The sequence below is a fragment of the Podarcis filfolensis genome (genome assembly GCF_964270895.1).
Source record: "Podarcis filfolensis genome assembly, chromosome: 9".
NCBI lineage: Eukaryota > Metazoa > Chordata > Lepidosauria > Squamata > Lacertidae > Podarcis > Podarcis filfolensis.
The window spans coordinates 28,859,299-28,880,565 of NC_139610.1; the positions used below are offsets into that span (position 1 = coordinate 28,859,299).

The following is a 21,267-nucleotide window of genomic DNA, read 5'->3' on the forward strand; positions in this document are numbered from 1 at the left end:
TTGTACATGAAATGTACAGATGTTATAAACTATTTCAACAGAGTCCCAGGATGTTGAACAAACAGTTCAATTCTCAGTTCTTGCAATACAGGTAACTCACACCTTATGTGAGGGTTCGGTTCCGGGGGTCCACGTGTATATGCAAAAACACATGAAGCCAGGAATCCCCAGAACTGGTCCCCCTGCAAGGTGGGGGGCTACCTGGCTTCCAGAAGGTGGCCTGAAGTCTCTGGCAGTGTCCCAAAGCCTCCCCCTGCCTCTCCAATGCCCTGTAAGTGAATACCCAGCTTTGGGAAGGAGGCAGGAGAGCTCTGGGATGCTGCCAGAGCCCTTGTGCAGTCTTCCCAAAGTCAGGTAAGCCTGCAATTGAAGATTTGCACAGGTGTGTGTAGGGAAATAACTGGAGAGTGGGTTTCTACTACTCTCCATTTACCGGTAGTTATTCCCCTCCCCTGCAGACCTGTGACTGAGTAAGTTAAATAAGCGTAAGTTGCAAGTTACCTGTATATATATTCACCCAGTAGCTTCAGGACACAGGTACTGACACTCTTGATTTCTAGACTGACTAGTTTATTTCCCTGAGGCCATGAAGGTCAGAGGACTACATGAAAACACATACAAAAATCACAACACAAAATGGTTCAGAGTTTGTTTTTCTAAGAGTAGCCTCTTGCATATAAATAGCATGTTAATAGCAGAGCAGATTAGGAAGCCACAATTTCTGTTCTTCAGAACTAAGTTTAAAAGTAAGTCCATCATCAAAAACATTAACTGGGACTTCTTAGAAGGAATATTGCTGCAGTGCTGAAACAATGAATATGTATGTCTAAATTATTTGCTTCACCTCTAAAAAAAACTATAGGTTATGCCAGTATTTAAATAAGTGTGCTGAAAACCAGAGAAAAATTGTTTAGAGGTTGAAAATTATTATTTATACATATTTTTTTAAACTGGGCCTGCAATATTTTTTGATTCACATTTTCTATTTCTTTGAAAACATTTCTCCTTTTATGCATGTTCAGTGACACTTTAACAATGACCGTTTTCATTATAACGCATAGTTAAATCTGATTTTCAGAACAAGGATTAGATTTGAGTGATGTTGTTGGGAATTGCAAACTGAAATGCAGTAAAATGAAATAGTTTTTGTTTTGTTTTGTAAGAAAAGGGTCTTTAGAAAGGTTCACATGAAGTCATGTGTTGGCTGTGATGCCAATGAAAATTGTCCACCTACAGCCATTTCCCTTCCTGGGTTGTCGTTTCAGGAGTGGGATTTATTTATTTTTGTCTGGTCCACAGTTGGGGAGGAAGGGATTAAAACCCCTCCCTGCTCTAATCTTATTTTCCCCAACTGCTTTTTTAAAAATTAGAAGTGTGAAGTGCAGCCACACAATTCATGTACCTAGTTTGGCCCTTAGCCATTTCATCCCAAACTGCAAATGGCTAGGACACTTTCCAACTGTAGATTTCTCGTCCTTATACACAGTCAGGAGTAATTTGATAGAGTCCTAACACAGCTTCAAATTCTACTGTGTGATAAATATGAAAAATGTTCCTGCTTCTCAAGTCACTTCTGACACAGCTTTGCATTTTCTCTGCCATCCTGTACCTTCAACAGGAGACAAAACAGGCAAAAGCTTTCTACTGCACTGCATGCTGGGAAAGCTTTTCTTGATGGATTTCTATCCTGCAATTGTTACAGGCAAACCTTCCCCCGCCCCCCATACAAGATCTATTTCTCTTTGTTAAACTTGGAAGGTGTCCCATTATTGTTATCTATTCCAGGAAAAGGCTTACAGGAAGACAAGAAAATTGGAGGGATTTGGCAAGCCTGCATTGTGCAAGTAGAAGTGCTCTTCTTTTACATCACTGGATCCAGGCCACTGAAACTACTATGGCTTACTTCTAAGTAAATATATGCAAATGAAAATATCCTCCTGCAACTGGAAGTGCATACGCAAAAGACTATACCATGGACATAAAATACTACACACTGTAATTCAATATATACTTTGTAATGATAGATTTTAAAATTTATATATATATATATATATAAAATAATTTTAAAATTTATCATTACAAAGTTTATATTGAATTCAATTATATTGAATACACACACACACTTAATCTATACATGGCATGTTATAATAAATACATATACAACAGATTTACTTGATATGTTAAGTCACATATACAATGCTATAAAAACATCCAGAAGATGCAATCTAGGTTCTATAAATTGCTACAAATATTCTGTTCCTCATCAATATAAGAAAATTCAAGAATTCAGGAAATGATATAAACCACACTTTTTTGCTTTTGTTAGTGTTGAACTAGTATAAGAAATCCACAATAAATTTCAACCATTTACAGGTGGATGAGTTGTCAGTATATATGTTTTTGCACTTGGAAACCACCCTTTTGAACACTTTAACAGAAATTACGGTTGGCTCCTGCCAAAGGTGTGCACTTTTAACACCTACCTGTCTTTTGCCCAGCCCGTGAAGTCAAGGATTTCAAGCAGCAAAGCTTTTACTCAGAGCAACATTTTGCAGATTATAAGTCAGAAAATACTTTTTTCTTAAATACCTTAATAACCATTGCCATACAATGCCTTGTTCCACTTTATGATGCTAAGAATATATTCAGTGTAGCAACTGCAGTCTAGCCACTCTAACAATAGCTGACATTTTAACAGAAACCTGTGAAAGTGAGTGCGTACATAGGAAAGCATACAGCACATGCTAACAAGGGAAAAAAATACTATGGCTTTATCCCTGGCAGATGTAAGGTAACTTTCTACTCCTCCGTTTTATGAAAAGAAATGATTGTATTGGTTTCGTTAGGAAACAGCATATCCAAGGAACCTCCTCTCTTTCCCAAAAGGATAGACAGTTATGAATAGTTATCTTTCAACGTGCCTCTCATAGGAGCACTAGAACATTCAAGTCTATACATTAGCTATTAAAGTCTAAACGCTAACCCTGGAAAAATTCACCACAAGAGAAGAGCAATTTTCATATAACTGACAAAAGACAAGTTTGAACAGAGGATACTTAAAGGTTGACATGCTTTATTATAGTGGTATTCACACAGATTGCTGTTTCTCTGAAGAAACAAATAGAGACTAGACCAAATGTTAGGGAACTGAAATAATATTATCAACAATGCACTTCAGTAGAAAATAGGACTGCTTTTGTATCTCATATAGAGTTATATTTTTATGGCAGAAAGCCCACACAAATTATTACGTTCCTAGCACAGGGTGCCTGAAATTAGCCACAATAGCACCTATTAGCAATAATAGGAGCTCTTCACCTTCTCCTCTTGCACACTGCAGACAATCTACCCTAAGGAGAATTATAGATAATGTATCTTTCTCAGGATTTACAGGTTTGTAGCACATGTAAAATATGTAAGGGGAAATGGATGGTATAGTCATTAATTTGCCATTCTTTTCCAGGCACAATTATGTGCAATTATGAGAGTTTCTTATAGTTTGGTATGAGGATAAACTTATACAAAAGTTTCTAAGCACGATTAAAGACAAAATTTATCACGGTGAAGCACTTTTCCTAAACTGGTTTGATTCTTCTTGCACATGGAATACAGAACAATGCAGATGACTTGCATTGCATACAAGATGCTCAAAACCCCCATCCTTTCCTTTCACAAGGTTTTGATTAATTACTCACATTATTTTTCATGAAGGCCTATGTTATCACTTTTCTCATAGATCCCAATGGTAGAAAATAAGACTTAGTGCCTGAGAGAATTATTAACAAGACCCCTAGTGATTAATGCAGGTGAATGCAACACTCTGCTCCTCTGTGACTTAGCAACCTGAAGTCTGAACTGCTTACATATTTTGAAAGTTAACTTAAAATAGAAAACTGAGCTTTTACAGCTCAGTTTAACAATGATAATGTAGGTGAATGGAGCCCTTTGGTGTGATAGTATAAACATGCATGCAAAGGCATGTTTTTTCTCTCATCAAGTGGCAGCTACTCCGTGCTGCTTTCATAAGCTGTTTTTAACAGCCTCACAACCAAAATACAAATAATTGCAGGCTGGTTGGCAACAGCCCCTTCCTGGGCTTTTGAGTGGGTGGTTGTTGACCAACTCCAGGTGCTTTTGAATCAGAATGACTTTCTGGTTCCTTTTTAATCAGAGTTTAGCCTCCACTTTAGCACTTGATCACTCTGTATGATGAGCTATGTTGGAAAAGAGACAGAAGGGATGGTGACCTGTTATTGATCATCCTAGATCTGTCAGTTTTGAAAAAATATCAATCATGGTGTCCTTCTGGGTAGGTTGTCAGAGCAGGGGTTGGGAAGTACTGCTTTTCAATGATTTTGCTTCAACCTGGGTGGGTTAATCCAGAAGATGGTACCTGGCAGGTATGGCTCAGCCCATGAAACCTCCAGTATGGGGGTTGTACTGAGTTCATTCTTATCACCTGGAGTTTTGGAGTGCATTGTCATCTATATGCAGATGACACTCAACTCTGTTTCACTTGTAAATCTCAGATAGGTAAAGCAGCGGACATGCTGAGCTTGTGTCTGACTGCAAATGAACTAGATGAGCGCCAATAAACTGAAACTCAGACAATACAGAAACATTGTAAGTAATTCCTCAGTTCAGACACATGGAATTCTGCCAGTTTGGGTTGGGTCACACTCCCCTTAAAGGATCAGCTTCATGGTCCAGAGGTACTCCTGGATCTACTACTATCACTGGAATTACATGGTCTCCTTGACATGGAGTGCCTTCTAATAGCTTTGGATAATGACTCACCTATGCCCATATATCCTGGATTCAGTGGTATATGCCCTGGAAACCTCATGCTGTAGTGGGGATGCCTTTGAAGATGGATTGGCAGAGTAGGCTCTAGCATGTCATAATGAGCAGTAGATGAGGGTGGGCAACAGAAGCAGCCCCCATTCCTTCTGAGCCCCAGCCACAGCTCTCCTCTGTTGAATGACAGAGGCATGTGTGCCACATGACCTGGATTGTATCACCTAAACTAGCTTGCTTCCCTCAGGTGTGGTGAAGGAGGCTGTCCCATTGCCAGCTTGGATGGCAGTTACAAAGAAGCTCTCCTGAGGGACATTCACTTGGTGCCGACTCTGATATAATTTTGGCACCAGGTGAAAACTCTTACTTACTCTCAGGTATTTGAATGTTGGTGGTTATGTCTTTGGGATTATTTCATATTGTATGTGACCATGCCATGCTTTCTGGGAAGAAGGCAGTCTGTTGCTTGAATGTATAATGACTTATTGATGTGATCATTAGAATGGATGCTTTTTATTCTGTTTTAATCTCTGACTTTTTCAGTGTATTTTTATATTATCATATAGTGTTGCAACACTGTACCCCACCTTGAGGTGATTTGTAAAAGGCAATTAAAAAGTTTAAATTATCACCATCAACATTTTTTTAAAATAATAATATTAGACTGGAAGGATTCATTCTTGACAATCCATGCTGGCTTCTGCTAATCACTGGCTTGTTATCAAGACAATTGCAAATTGACATTGTTATCAAGATGATTACAAATTAGAGTAGACTTTATTGTCTTCCTAGCTATCAAAGTCCTACTGACTGGATTCTCCCTTTATGATGATCAATTTATTACTATTTATTACATTTCTATGCCCCCCTTCATCTGAAGATCACAGGGCCATTTACAATATAACCCTGTTGTTTTTATTTCTTTTTCTAATTTTAGCCACATGCTCTCGATGGGGTTACCATGTCACCTCTCTTGAAGCTCCATGCAAGTGCACATATTTTTGACACATAATTTGCTGTTTTATCTAGATGCAACAAACTATTATTTGCACTGGCCATTGTTTGCAAGTTTGGATGTATGGTGTGCCACTGCGTTAAAGGAAAGGGGATGAGAAGAAAGAGTTGGGAGGGCTACATCTCAATAAACTCTGATTTTTTTTTATTCCCTAAACGATATATTTCTGCATACTACTGCACAGAAAATAACAAGACCGTATAACCCCTATATGCCCTCAGTTTTTAAAGCTTCCTAGTACAATTCATTTTTGAGTTAGTAAATCCCAAAAACCAGTTTAAATGAATCCCTCACACTTTTTCATTTTAAAGGTAAAAGTGGCTGCTATGTTAGTCTCACCAAATCCCATTTATCCTTTTTTTCAAGGTTCATGAGCTCTGAATTTATGGAATCTTGGCTACTATTGAGAAAACTCATTGAGGTATAGCCGAGGGGCGTTTAACCATGTACAACTGCAAGTCTCCATGGTTGCTACATAAATGCTGTTCAAAATAATCAAGACCTGCTGATCACCAGATTGCTAAAAAATGAAATACTTCAAAGTCATGGACAGTACACATAATCATAACTCAGTGGCTTTTTAATTTTAGGATTGTGGATACTGAGAAAGTTGCAGCGTTTTAATATATGCCATATGCATTAAGATTTTGCAATCCAGCAGGGTCCCACTTTATATTAGCTGTGATAAAGCATGGTACAGTATGGATCTTCATAAAATCATGATAATATCATGAAGTTTAGTACATTACTTTGTTCTGTTTTTGCATTTTGTCTCCTTCATTGTCTACATTAAAAGGTTGTGGGACAAAGAGGAAAAGAAAAAGGGTATACATAGACTAGATAAAGGGAAGAAGGAAATGGTGTGGGCAAGTGGGATAAATGGTAATAGTTTGACTCCAATAAACAGAAAAAAGTGAATGTATCAAACTCAAAATTTAGCTCTAGACAGTCTTATAAGGGTTGGAAGGAACCCAAAGAGTAATCTAATCTAGCCTTGAGGGTGGAAAAATATTTCAAATTCCTAGCAACTAATATGACATTTTTAGGTACTAGACTCGGTACGACTGGAAAAGACAAGCAGAGATATTTAAGTAGATATCTTGTGGTTAAAAAAAAAAAAATTAAATGGAGCTGCACTGAGCCTTGATTCAGATCAGAGCCACGGGAGAATTCTTTCTCACCATGCCAGCTTCCTAATCCAAATCACCCTGATGGAACTATTTGCCTCTTGGGCCAAAACATACAGGGACCCGCCTATATTTCCCTCCATGTTATAAATGCTGTTGTTTTGAAGCTGGGGAGACTCAGATGAGTGAAATTGTATGGAGAAAGGGTTAAAACCATACCCTGTCCTGAATAGGGTGTATCAGGAGCTTTATTTAGCCCTTAAAAATGTAGCAGATCGGCTGCTTTCATGTCTAGCTTGACCCTGAAAATTCCTAGGCGGTAATATCAATTTTTTCCAGCTTCATCCAGTTCTCTGCCTTACAGCACATCACCAGATGTTCATTTATTATCTTTTAAATCTCTTTAATGGGGGTCAAATACACCAATGACAGTTCGGGGTGGGGGAAGAAACTTTTTTGTCAGTCTTCCATGACTCCCTATTCCAGATAATCATCAACAATGTGTAAATTGCCATTTGCCTGCCTTATTAATTTACTGAAAGCTCAGATTCTACCCTTTTCAGAAGGGCTGAGGAAAACCTGCTAGCAAAGCTTTCTTATGTAGGGTCCCAGCCTTCAGCATCCTTGAGCCACACAAGCAGCATGAAAGGGGAGTTTTTTAGCCACTGAGAAGTCTTCTCACTCTTTGTGCTGATTGGAGCCAGGGTGAAAGGAGGTGAGTCAACTACTGAGAACTGGCTTCTAGGGTCACTTTGCAGAAGGAGCACAGAAATAACACTGCAGAGGAGGAGTTTTGTATGTTCTAAAGTGAAGCATTTAGGGATACTGAAAACACAAGGGGCTTCAGTTTCAGGAGAATAGTATGCAAGTTTTGTTACATACAACTTCAAGGAAAACACAACATTCCAAATAATTCACTGATGTACACGCACAGAAAATAGTAGATCTGCATAACTAAAAGATTATTGTATAATTTTGGAAGGCAGTATGTGACTATCATGAAGGGACCCTGCACTTCTGATTTTGCCACTACACTACTGGGAGCTAGGGGCAAAAAGTGATCAAAAATGCTGTTTAAAGTTATTAGTTACTCATAATATCAACAGGTGTTTAGCCTGTTCTGATGATTTCATGTAAGGAAGGAACATAGAGGATTTAAAAATCCAGAATTTTCTCAATTTTCATAATAGACAGATCACTACTTCCCTTACCATCACGTGAAACTCCTTGACAAACCTGAAATATTGTAACATTTCCCACCAGTTAGATCCTTACCTGTGACCCAGCAAAACGGTTTTTCATCTTAGCCATTGTTTTACACAAAACATACTATTCTGGCTTTTGGGGTCATTTGAATCTCAGCTGATCTGCACATGTTTGCAAGCAACCTGCATACGCCCTCATTTCAGCAGGTGGTCAGACTATATATATATACACTATATACACACACACACACATACATACATACATACACACATACATACATACATCATTTTATTTATATACCACCTTTCCATAGTTCAAACCATGTTCAAGGTGACTTATAACATGAAAAATACATAGTTATCACATAACAAAAGTAGTAGTAAACAATAAAGCAAACATCAATAAATAAAATATCAATAAATACACAACCAGACTGAACAACATTAATATCAATAACAACAATCCCTCCCCCCAAAAAAACCAATATCCCAGCCCAAGAGTATGACAACTCTTTTAGATGACCCCTCTTCTGCAAAATTTGTTGAGACTTTACCCCAACATGTCCGGAGCACAATGTCACTAGCCTCCTTCAAAAGAATCCCTAAGATTCAGCTTCAACATGAATCACCAATGGAAGAGACCAACTTGCCCCTATGTGTGACCTCTGGAATATGTTTGCTAACAAACTTCTGCTGTGTTTTGTGCCATTTGAGAATACTACAACTGATGAGCAATTAGTGCTATTCAAAGGAGGATGGCCAATGAGGCAGCATATTCCATTCAAACATGGAAATATGGCATAAAATTCTGACTACATTGCAATTTCAAAACACAATTTTTTAATGATACATACATATATGTGAGGAAGAAAGAACATGCAAAGACCAGACAGAGGCTGAGAAATGTAACAACGCATGGATGAAATATAACTGATAAGTTCTCCACTACTGACCAATGGATTAGCTATGACAAACCTGATGCTAGTTGACAGATCGGGGGGAAACCATAAAAACAGAAATCCAATCGCAGTTTCTTGACCACAAACCAGAAATGTCCACAGCAACATTTTTGGTTTTTAAGATTTCACACGCGAGTCTCCAAAGAAAGGAAGGGCAGTGATTCTTGTTCCTTCAACGCATAATGACACAGAGATCTTAGACTAAACTTTCAACCCAGAAAACACTCTTCATTTTAATAAAACTCAGGGTGGTGTGGATGAGCTGGTGAACTGGTCCTCATATACACTTCAGAATGTGAGAACAGTGGTCAATTGTGTGTCTGTGTTTTCAAATATGGTAGGCAATATCTGCTTAAATGCCCATATTGAATAACCCACAATGACGTGCATGTTCCAAAATACATTTCTCTTCCTAGTAGAACTAGCACTGAAGTTGATCAAACTCTGGGTGAGTCTAGACACAGAGCTATTGGTAGGGCTTGTCACTGTTGACACCAAGAAAAAGGGAAGAGTCATCTATACCAGGGGTCAGCAAACTTACCACATCTCAGGCCGGTGTCTCCTGCACTGATCACGCAGCAGGCCGGAACGCGGGGAGCGTGTGCCCATATGCGTGCACACACACTATTTCTGGCACACTTCCGGGTCGGAGGAGCACCGGAAATAGCTTGTGTGCATCTGCATGGGCCTCCTCCGACCCAGATGTGCACCAGAAATAATGCTTGTGCATGCGCAAATAATGCTTGTGCATGCACACAAGCTATTTCCGCTGCTCCTCTGACCTAGAAGTGGGCAGCCACGCAGCACAGTGCCGGTAAGAGCGGGTGGCCGCAGCGGGCAGCGGGGGTTGCCGCGGGCCGGATAATCGAGTCCCTTGGGGCTTATCCGGCCCGTGGGCCTTAGTTTGGGGACCCCTGATCTATACGTTTGATACAATATCAGAAAATCACTGCAACAATGTGTTTTATGTCCTTCAATTAATCCATTTGTGAAATGTGTTGATTGTACATAGCTGCTCAAGTACATGTGATATGGCTGCTAAGCCCATGAGACTTTTTGTACCCATAACTCACTATTATTGCACTTCTATACTTCAGCAATATATTTTCATGTTTAAAAAACTGTCAGGTCAATTTAGACTGCACATACTGCCTAGGTTTTTGTACTTTACCTTGTGGGTGTTGTTCACCCAAATGACTTACATGACTTACTGGAGAAGAAAAAGTCTCAATGTTGGCATGATTTAATTATTATTTTTTTACTTGCTGGTACATTTTGAGGTACATTTTACTCCAATACCAGACTGGTGCAGTCTAAAGGAATGTGAGCAAGGAAATTCTGCAAATGATGGTTATTTAAAAAATGAAAATCTAAACATATTACATCTTTTTAAAATGATAGAAAAAAGTAAAATATTTTTTTTTAAATATTTAAAAAATGAAAATCAAGTAGATGGTAGACAAATATTTATAAACAAAGCCAAAATGGTGTGCTACGGTTTTCTAGTACAGTACTGTCTTGACCACAGTTACTAAAAACAATGGGCCTTGTAACAATCTAGCAAATGGAAAGTTTTGTCCTACCTCTTCCTGTTTGGAACACTTTCTGTGTTTTCTGCTTATGACAAAAGGTATTCCGGTGGGGCACAGAGGAATTCTGCAAGACACATAGTACAAAACAGGAAGTTATCAAGGAATCCGAAAATATTTTTGCAAGTATTTTGACATGTGTTATAGCCAACAGTATCCAGATTTGCCCCCCTGATGCAATGATATCCTGCAAGTTCTTCTTATGTGTGTGAAAACGCCTTCAATAAAAATACTATTGGCCATTAGTGAATCTGGCATTAGATTTGGAAACTTAGGATGGCATGTAGGTTTCTCTCTGCCCAGGGAAAGAAGCAATGCTGGTGAGGGGATTCCATCATCACCAGTTGCTGTTCCATTGGCTATCACCACTAGAAAAACCTGAAACACTGTGATTTTAGGCAGAGCCAGTTGTTCCAGTTCTCGACAAGCTCATCTAGTGAGCCGCCAGGGTGAGCAGGGTCCTGCAAGGCCTGACGAAATCCATCAGGATCCATCAGCCTCTCCGGGCGAGCCCAAATAGGTTCGCCACCCAAGCGGGGGGGGGGGTCAATCCTGGCTTTCAGAGGGTAGTGATCAGACCATGGCACTTCCACAAGGGGGGACATGATCACTATACCCGCCCCAAAGATCAGATCCAGCGTGTGGCCTGCTTGATGTGTGGCACCCAAAACAAACTGGGAGAGCCCTAATGTCGCCATGGAAGACACCAGGTCCAGAGCCTGAGAGGAGGGGATGGCATCGGCATGAACGCTGAAGTCCCCCAGAACCAGTAGGTTAGGGAACTCCAAGGCCCAGCCTGCCACCACCTCCAGCAGGCCTGACAGGGTGGCCACCATTGTGCTAGATGGTTGATACACCAGCCAGACAGCCAAGCTCTCCTTGGTGCCCCACACCAGGCCAACACATTCATTGCCAGAGATCGATGGTGCTGGCAGAGCCTTGAAAGATCAATCCTCCCGGATTAACAATGCTACCCCTCCCCCCGACCCACAGTCTGCGACTGGTGGAGGATGGAGAAACCTGGGGGTGCCATCTCATGCAAGGTAGGATGATTTGAAAGTGTGTCCGTCAAAAACAAAAATATCAGATGTTAAAAAAGAAAAAGTAATGAGAAATTTCAGCTTAGCTTTACTTTTAATAGCTGAAAATTTGGGGGGGGGGAGTATATATTTCTGTATCATTGCATGTTGAAGCAGTTCATAATACTGAATTCCTTCATGTCATGCAGTTTTAAAAGAACTGGAAACCCATGGTGTATGGGAAAATAGTTTTGTTAAGTGGCCAGGGGGGTACAATTTACACACACACACACACACAATATATATATATATATATATATATATATATATATATATATATATATAAAATTTCAGTCTGACAAAGTTGTGTAATGTTTAAACCCCATTACACCATTACAGTCTAGATATCTTCCTTCCATGTTTAGAAGCAATTAAAGAGAGAGAGAGGAGAGAGAGAGAGAGAGTCAGTGTACACTTTCTAATTGATAAGTCTGAGTATTAACTCTGCAAAATCCATGTTGCATTGATGTAAACATTCATTTTATCAAAAGGTCATTCCTTCTGGATTTTCTGCCTACATTTCCTGTATTCTTTCCTGAGGCGTGCTTGAAGTATCAAATTAAAAAGAAATATAACTGTAGATTATTTAAGATTTCTTTGTGTAAGTGTTGCAAACATTTACATATGTGTGTGTAGTTTCAATGAGCCTCATTTGAAGCTTATGCTTCTCTTTTTCTAATTAGCTCAGATTATGGAAAACTAAAATATTTCAACCAGTTACACGCATTTACCTAGTTATAAATCACATTGAATTTAAAGGCACGCCTGTGTAAAACACAGAAGAAGGTTGCAACTCAAATTCCACTGAAGTAAACGGCAAATCTTACCATGATTTTAATGGATTATACCTTTAATGAATGGAAATATTTTTATGGCATATTGTTCTTCACTATACAAGGTCCCCCTGCCCCCTTTTAAGTTCAGCAGGTTTAGGAATGAAACCTGCTGAGAGGCAACATCCCATTTACAGTGTGTCAACTATATGTCACACACACTTAAAATAATTGGTATCATATGACAAGGTAACATTAAAGAACTGTCCTCCCTCTGATATAATCTATGGGCACCTGTTCAAAATATATACATGATAATCAAGGTACTGTGCCTTTACCCTTTCCAACTCAACTTGGCATTAATTAAACTGATTGAAGTCAAAATATTGTACAGTCTGTAATACTTCCAGTGGCTATGTTGTATGAGACGCAAAAAATTAATTGTGCAATACAGCTTTTTGAATCATATCACAGAAAAGAACCAAGAATGCAAGAAAACATACAGTTTGTATACCATTGTTCCAGCTTAATTCAAAACAAGAATACTATTTTAAAAGAATCTTTAATAACAATGTTATTAAAAAGGGACCGTAAAATGTGGAATATATTGTTTAAATTAGCATGAGTCAAGGCCAAATTCCTTACCAATTCTTAGTAGCATTTCAGTAAAGCTCCATGCCAGCTAACCCAGACAGAAGATTTTATCCTAATAAATGAGGTGAATACTTAAATGAAAGTATATAAGTTATTTACTTTAACATAAAGGAAAGCAATTCCACTTGTATTGACAATAATGTGAAGAGATTGTGCTTGCTCAAGGAAGGACAACATTATTATTTAAATGTCTGTCTTTCCCTTATTTTGGACCACCTGCAGTACAGAGAGCCTTCCACATATATGTGTGTGCATATGCACACTGAAGGAGAATTTGCGGCTGTATTCTCTACGGAGTACCTGATGGACCAAATTAATTATGAAGCTCCTGTCAAGAAAGGCCTCCATCAAAACCACTCCAAACAGGCCAAAATTTTATGGTTGTAGGAGACAGAGTTATTTTGTCAGCGATTTCAGTCAAATGCATCAAATGAAGAAAGGCTTTTATTATAAAAACAGGATCCCTATTACAAAAGCTATATAACAAAGTATGTTAACTCACATACACTTCAGTGTCTAAGGTGGGCACCTTCACAAAGGAGAAGGAAGAGATCCAAAGTGTGTTTGACATGTGCTTTTATTCTGGCTTACTTCCCCAAAGCAACCCCTTCTATGGTAATCAAAGCTTCTAGGTAGACTAACTACCTGTAGCAGAGAGGCAGGCCTGTACCTCCTTTTGTGGGGTGCAAGGTGAAGGGCACTTTTCAAGGAAACTGATTATCTTGACATATTTTGGTCTAGATACAGGCCTAGCTTTGGCATGGAACTGGTTTTGGTTCCTCCTATGGATGACCTTCTACTGGAAAGGGACTGTTGATATTCATATTGATAATGCAAGTGAGTTAATAAGCAGGTAAAGGTAAAGGTAAAGGGACCCCTGGTCCAGTCACAGACGACTCTGGGGTTGCGGCGCTCATCTTGCTCTATAGGCCAAGGGAGCTGGTTTTTCTGCACAGCTTCCGGGTCATGTGGCCAGCATGACTAAGCCTCTTCTGGTGAACCTTAGCAGCGCACAGAAATGCCATTTACCTTCCCGACGGAGCGGGAACTGCTAGGTTGGCAGGAGCAGGGACCGAGCAACGGGAGGCTCACCCTGTCGCGAGGATTTGAACCGCCGACCTTCTGATCGGCAAGCCCTAGGCTCAGTGGTTTAGACCACAGTGCCACCCGCATCCCTTAATAAGCAGGTACTAGCTGCCTGATGTTGAGTCAAACCATGGGTCCATCAAACTGAACACTGTCTACACTGATTGTCTCCAGGCTTTCAGTCAGGGGTGTTTCACAGGCCTACCTACTACCACTGAGCTATGACCACCCTGTCCCACGAGTTACTGTGGCAATTTGCATAATAAAAAAAAATTATATTGTATGTCCATATGGTTCCTCCTACACAGTTATAAACCAAATACCTGTGAATTATAAATTGAAGGAACAGGCATATTTAGGCATCTGACCAACAAATGTCTTCTCACAACACCCCCACCCCGCCAAAAATCCTTGAATCTATTGTTAAGTGCTAGCACAAGCATGCCAATTAAATTAGGTTAATAATGTAGTCTCATGATAAAAGTAGATTTTAAACACCAGCATACTGGTGACAAGTGTGCCAGGGCTTTTAAAATCAACACTGCAGCTGCATCCTTTGATATTCTATTAGGACTTACATCAACTGTAACACATTGTAAAGAAATACATAATGCTCTATATTTACCATAGTAAAGGATGGACAACAAAATAGCTTTGTAGTGAAATGGCTTCAAGTAAGTGAAAATTCATAGTTAAAAATTCAAATCAGAAAAATATTTGATGAGAAGTCTGATAAAAGATTATCTCTATCTCATGACATTTGAAAACGTGCAATCTCAACAATAATGAGATAATCAACAGTGATGAGATAATTCATTTTGTGGGGGTAGTGAGATACAAAGAGGGACTAAAATACCTGAGAAAATTTCGGAGGCAAGTAGGCATGTGTATGTACCTCCCTGCTCAATATGGAATATGTGTGTGTGTTTGCCAGGGCAAATTATGAATAGTTGCCATTTTTCTTTCTCTAAAGATGCCAATTTCAGTTTAATGTGTGCATTATATGTTATATATGTCATGGCATCTTCTAGATTTGTCAGCAGCCTTTGCCATGGTTGATCATGAACTTTTGGACCACCACCTTGGGGATTCAGAGCACAGCCGGACAATGGCTACGCTCCTTTATCTCAGGTTGGGGACAGAGGGTGGTGCTAGGGAGTTGTCGCTGCGGCATTCCTTGGTGTGTGGAGTGCCGCAGGGCACAATTCTTTCCCCAATGCTTTTTAACATCTTTATGCACCCCCTTGCCCAGATTGTCCGGAACTTTGGGCTGGGCTGTCATCAATATGCAGATGACACCTATCTGTTGATGGACAGCCATCCTGACTCGGCCCCGGATACTCTGACCAGATGCTTGGAAGCTGTGGCTGGTTGGCTGTGTGGGAGCCGGTTGAAGTTAAATCCTTCGAAGACAGAGGTCCTCTGGCTGGGTCAGGATGACATGGGGTTGGGGGGCCAACTCCCACCTCTTGTGGGGGCTCAATTAGTGCCAGTGCCCTCTGTCAAGAGCTTGGGTGTAACCTTCAACGCCTCTATGGAGGCGCAGGTTGCAGCTACAGCAAAGGCAGCATTTTTCCATCTCTACCGTATTAAGCAGTTGGTCCCTTACCTTTCTCGTCCCGATCTGGCTACAGTGATCCATATGATAGTCATCTCTAGGCTTGATTACTGTAATTCGCTCTACACAGGGCTGCCCTTGAAGCTGACTCATAAACTCCAGCGGGTGCAGAATGCCGCAGCGAGACTCCTTACGGGGTCCTTGCCGCAGGATTACATTCATCCAGTGCTTTACCAGCTGCACTTGCTCCCGGTGGAGTACAGGGTCAGGTTTAAGGTGCTGGTTTTGACCTTTAAAGCCCTATGCTTATGGCTTTGATCTATGAGCTACCACTAAAACGAGGCTGCATTTTAAGCTGCATTTTAAACTGTATTCTAACTTATATTGTTATATTGTTGTTTTTTAAAAAATGTTTTTACTGTATTTATATTCAGTGTTAGCTGGCCTGAGCCCGGTCTTGGCCGGGGTATAAATAAAAAAATATTATTATTATTATTATTATTATTATTATTAGATTTATGTAATCAGAGTGACCACTTAGCTCAAATTCAGTGATGCTTCCACTTAGTCTATATAATACAGCATGCTTCAAATGAATGGAGGTGCTCAATGAAAGAGGTGATCTGAGGCAGGTGAAGCATGATCAGGTTAGGACTGCCAAATTGCTTGTATAAATCAGTTGAAAATGGATTCCTCCTCCATTCCTAATTGAAGCAGTATTCAGGTTTTTTGGATGCTGTGTTCAAGCAAAATATCCTCTAAACATATGTGTAACAGCCCCTGGTGGTTTGAAAGTTGTGTGGCTTAATGCTATGTTGATTAAGGGTAAAACATCTGTCATACAGGGCTTGTTCCTAGATGAATACGCTGACTTGGCATGCAATCTTAGAAACCATGTTGGATGAGGCTGGGGGTGTAAACCTTTTTCAGTTATGTACAACATTCATGCAGCAGGGACACAACCTGGAGGATAGAGAGATGGAATGGTGCTAGGGATTTTTCATTACTGTTGCTTCTACTAGATCTCTCAGTGGCTGCTGATACCATTAAACACAGTATCCTTCTGGACTGGGGGGTGTGTGATCCAAGATGATGGTGCCAGGGAACTCTTGTCTGACGCCTTGATCATGGCTTCTCAGATCCCAAAGTTCCATTTTACCCCCACCCCAATGTTGTTTAGTAAATAAAAAAAGGTAAATGACCCCTCGACAGTTAAGTCCAGTCAAAGGCGACTATGGGGTACGGTGCCCATCTTGCTTCAGGCTGAGGGAGCCGGTGTTTGTCCACAGACAGCTTTCCGGGTCATGAGGCCAGCATGACTAAACTGCTACTGGTGCAATCGGGCACCATAACAGAAACCAGAGCGCACGGAAACACTATTTACCTTCTCGCCGCAGCGGTACCTATTTATCTACTTGCACTGGTATGCTTTCAAACTGCTAGGTTGGCAGAAGCTGGAACAGAGCAACAGGAGCTCACCCTGTTGTACGGATTCAAACTGCCAACCTTCTGATCAGCAAGCCCAAGAGGCTCAGTGGTTTTTAGACCATAGTGCCACCTGTGTCCCCAGGTTGTTTAGTATCTACCACTGGGAAGAAGAAACCACTGAGAGAGGTCATCCAGAGATATGCCATTCAAATTTGTCAGTATGCAGATATACCCATCTCATCCTAGGGAGACAGTGAAGACTGTAGACCAATGATTGGAGCCAGTCTCCTTTTGTAGGATAACCAAAACCTTCCAATTTAGGTTTTGGAAGTTTTATGGTTTTTTATGCGTTTTTTTAAAAAAGTGGTTTCAATTGCTATAGTTAAATTATTTCTGATAGTTTGTACCCACCTCTCGTCACTACTATGTTATTGCTTTATTAAGACTTTTCTTTATTTATAGTTGTCAATCTGTTTTTTAAATGGTTTTCAGTTATTGTCGTTAGCTACTATGGGCTTACCGAGGAAAGGTAAAGTATAAAGGTTTTTAAATATAATAAATAAATAAAATGTTCTAAAGTCTTCACTTAAAAACCTTTTAGCTTTCTAAAGTAGAATAAAAAAAATCCAGGCAAAATGAAATCACAGTGTAATTTAATGTAAAACCTTTTGAAAGTTTCAAAGCCCACTGCACTTATGAAACATATGGTTCACATGGTTTAATTGTAATTGGTGAACTGCATGTCTCTATCATCACAGCAAGTTATTTCAAGTGATTACTCCTAAATGAAAGTTCAGCACTAAAGTAACCTACAACACAAAAATGCAGTAGATTTCCAGGTGAAAATTATAGTTTCTCCCTTATTTTGAGGAGAACAGTGATAAAATTAAGCTCAATTATATGGAACTGAATTTTATTCTCATAAATTACCAGTAGTAACCCTTTAGTAAAATCTAAGTTGAAGCTCAGGATGATTTTATTTTGCACACACTCAGTTTTAATCATGTTACTAGATCTGGTTCACTTCAAACTAGAAGTTATCATCATATGGTAAAAGATTTTTTGGTTTTAGATATATTACCTGCCTGTAGCTACTGAAAGACATGCCACCAGAAGGATGTGACGAGGGGGTGGGATTTGAAATGTTTTGATGGACTGCTCCTCAATATCCATGCCAGGATTAGCTGATACCAACCAAAATTGTTTTAAAAGCTTATGATAATCAGCAAATTTAGCTCAAGGCATCTTTATTTTATTTTAAAAATCTCATTACTTAGGGACACTGAGAAAATGTATTTTCTTAGTATTTCCTTCTCTCTTGCTCATTGTGAAAGGTGTTTAGAGCAATGTAATAAATCTGGTAAGTGTTTTGTGGACATCACTGCCTAGACAAGTATGATGACTGATAATTACAGAACATAACTGCCCTTGTCAACCTCAAACCCAAGTGAACTAAAAACCAGGGAAATCAAATCAATATTTTACCAACTCCACACATTACTACTATGTTTGGGTTTACACAATGAAAACAAAAATGAATGTACTATGTGGAAACCTGCTTTCAGTATTTCTTTCTTCTCCCTCTACCTGCCCCAGTGTTTTATGTCCAACGATGTATTAATGCTATTGATTATGAGCTAAACTTACATAAGATCAGGCATGACATGTCACTGATAAAGCGGTGTGTCGTAATTTTAATAAGAGTGCATCTTACTCTAAAGAATGTGTATTCTGTTTCCAGATCTAGAAATATTCCAAGATCTGATTCACACAAACTGACACAGAAACGAGGTGGCAGGAAATCTAATCTGAATGGTGATGCTTTTCTAGCTATTGGTTGCAAGTGTGTTACTTTGTGTATTTAGCCATTTTCATTGCACCATTTTAAGCAACCAAATTGTAGTGATGTGGTGAAAGGGTGCTATATTTTTAAGTTCAGTAAATCTGTGGGTTTTATTCTCTCTCTCTCTCTCCATGTGCGTGGGTGGTAAAATTAGTAGATATGCCTCTATGAAGTCTTGCTTGTTTAATGACATCTAGGTCTTCAGAAAAACCTTGCACCCTCACTTGCTTTTATACTTGTATTTAAACGACTTATACATACAACCTTCCTACAAGAACTTTGACAAGGTGGGCATGAAATATAATTGCAATTAGAGATGTGCTGAGATACCAGAAAAAATACATCCCTATACTAAGTCATGAGGCCTACCTGCTGATTCCCAGGTAGCTCAGGTACTTAATTTACCTCCATGCTGAGCATCTAGCTGCTGTTTGCATTTCACAGGAGAGATCCATTACCCATATCAATAGCAGCCATCCAATTATAAACAGAGCAACTCACTTTAGCTATCATAATATATTAGGCTGCAAAGAGGCAAATCATGAAGATGATACATCATAATTACAACAGACTGATAACAGGTTATATGCATGTGAGAGCTATCAAAGGAGAAACACATAACATCCAAAACCAACACCAGCTATTAGAGGAGGCAGATTGGCCTTTTCCCCTTTCCCTTGTGATTTGCAGTGACAAAAAAAAAAAAAAACACAACCCCAAACCCACTGCACATCAAACTACTAATGTTTCTACTTTCAAAACCTGATTTTTACTGGCAGGAGTTTTATCCTCATAATGGCAAGTATCTGCTTTTCTTCTTACCCTTGAGAACTTCATACTATTATGAGGGGGGAAAGCCAATCAAAGGGAAGACAAAAAATGTAGGATTGGTCTCTGTGGAAAATGTGTATCTATTTTGAAAAAGTTTGCCCCTGCAGGAAATCTAATTTGTGGGTTTTTTATTGGTGCAAAAGTTGTTTTTTTAGACATTCATTTATTTCCTGTAAAAGAAGGCAAAATCTGATTAAGTTTTTTTCCAATATAGCCTCAACTGCAGAGGCAAGATTCAACTAGTTCTGGTGAAATGAGGAGCACACTGATGAAGTTTCAAAGATTTTGTTATTTACACATTGTAGAAACTGAAACTTAATTCAGCGGATGGTATATGTTGCTAACCAGACATTGGCAGGCAATAGGTTAAAATGATTCCCTTATAACAATAGCTGCTGATTTCCTAAGAACACACTTAGATGCATTATAAATTAAGACTCAAAATTCATGATATAATACTCGTTTTATCAACAGTATGCTAGGAAATTGTGTATTGTAGGCTCCTTATGTAACCCAAACCCCGAGTTATTTTGTTTTGCAAAGGACACACATTACATGCATGAAATGCACACATACTACTGTACTTTAAGTAAAGCTGCTTGATTCTGTTCAAGGGCACTGGGGCTATTATCTATTAAAAACGTCAGTGTATCTTGGTCATGCTTGAGGGTGACCAAGAAGTGGGCAGGGTTAAGAGAAGGGATAACAAATGACCGGAATTGGACCTGACCTCAAAGTCTGGCACCAGGCCTGGCTCCCTGAATTTCAGTTTGATGCTCACAACTGCAAAGACTTCTTCAGTCTTCAAGTATCTGAAGGGCTATCACATAGAAGATGAAGCAGGTCTGGCACAATCTCTCCCTCCACTTACATCTTTCTTGGCAACAGGGCAAAAGTGAATAGGCCTACTTTCCTCTCTCTATTATACGCCCCCCCCCCTTCCAAAGCCGTGATCTGGAAATATGCAGATGCCATCCTATCTCTGATATATGAGGAACACTAGCACTGAGTTGAGTCAATCCCAGAAGCAAACTTAGCAACCACCTTGAGTGTCATTTAATGTACTATAATTTTATTTTTATTTAGTTTACTGGTTTTATGAAAAGGTTTTGATATTGCCCTCTACAGCATCAGTTTTTAGGGAAGTTTAAAAATAAAATATAATTATACAATTGAAAAAGTAAAATATAATTATACTGCTCACAATGATGTATTAAGGGAGGGGGATTATTATCAACATTTCAATTAATAAAAGACAGCAAATACGAAAGTTGGCAATATGCTATGGGGAAAGAGAAGGGAGGGTACATGGGCTTTTTTCCA

The 21,267-nt window shown here is 39.4% G+C and overlaps 1 protein-coding gene across 26 annotated transcripts in view; it reads right to left on the reverse strand.

Annotated features, from left to right (window-relative positions):
- The window catches only part of TENM3 (teneurin transmembrane protein 3), a 1,278,808-nt gene that overhangs the window by 451,423 nt on the left and 806,118 nt on the right, over positions 1–21,267 (reverse strand). For all 26 annotated transcript variants that reach the window (XM_083630968.1, XM_083630934.1, XM_083630945.1 and 23 more), the window contains one exon: positions 10,687–10,759. The gene's annotated coding sequence lies outside the window, so the exon portion shown is untranslated. The remainder of the gene's footprint in view (positions 1–10,686; positions 10,760–21,267) is intronic.